At 36.3% G+C, this 863-nt stretch overlaps 1 non-coding gene across 1 annotated transcript; it reads left to right on the top strand.

Annotated features, from left to right (window-relative positions):
- The first annotated feature begins 263 nt into the window (after window positions 1-263).
- On the top strand, window positions 264-370 carry LOC118652184. The gene has a single exon (XR_004966454.1). It is a non-coding gene; the product is annotated as a U6 spliceosomal RNA (small nuclear RNA).
- The last annotated feature ends 493 nt before the right edge of the window (window positions 371-863 follow it).

The raw sequence follows: 863 nt of genomic DNA on the forward strand, positions 1-863 counted from the left end.
GCAAGGCCATCAGGTTAACATATTTGGTAGGAAACCTGAGTATAGTTAGTCTATGTTTCTAACTATGGGCAAATCTACAGTCTTTCAAATCAACTAGTGATTATCTTGTATGAGTGCTGAAAAGCTAAACTAGGCCTCATGGACACCAAACATATCCATGGAGATGCAATAAACATTGCCATTGTGGACATCACCTCTTAAGCTAGCAGTTAAGCATCATTCTTGAGGTAACATATTACTTAAATTAAAAAAGAGAGAGTTCCGTGCTCTTTTCAGCAGCACATATACTAAAATTGGAATGATACAGAGAAGATTAGCATGGCCCCTGCACAAGGATGACACGCAAATTCGTGAAGTGTTCCATATTTTTTTTAAAAAAGAGAGCGTTCCAATATTACTTTATGATTATTTTTTATTTTTCACTAAAATAGATGAAGATGTCTGTTATTTCATTGTGTGTGTGTGTGTGTGTGTGTGTGTGTGTGCGTGCGTGTGTGTGTGAAAACTGGAGCAAATTAACCCAGCAAGGTAAGAGAAAGATTGAATTAGAAATGATTTCTTCATGCCTAACTGCTCTACATGATGCCTAAGCAACTAGACACTTCAGTTAAAACCAGTGATTGAGAGTAGAGAGGGCAAATAACTACGTGATTGAATTTTCCAGTTTCAGCCAGTCTGCTTCATAAAGCTAGTAGTAAAACGTTTCAACTATCTCATCTGCAGAACAGTACAAGTCTCAAGGAACAATTTCAAAATTCTTTGTGAAGATAAGCCATTGAGCAACAAAATCTACAAATTACCTGCTACTAAAAGACAGGCAAAATTATATTTTCTTTCACATGACATCAGACAGAAATCACTCA

The sequence above is a fragment of the Myotis myotis genome, unplaced genomic scaffold (genome assembly GCF_014108235.1).
Source record: "Myotis myotis isolate mMyoMyo1 unplaced genomic scaffold, mMyoMyo1.p scaffold_m19_p_3, whole genome shotgun sequence".
Taxonomy (NCBI): Eukaryota; Metazoa; Chordata; class Mammalia; order Chiroptera; family Vespertilionidae; genus Myotis; species Myotis myotis.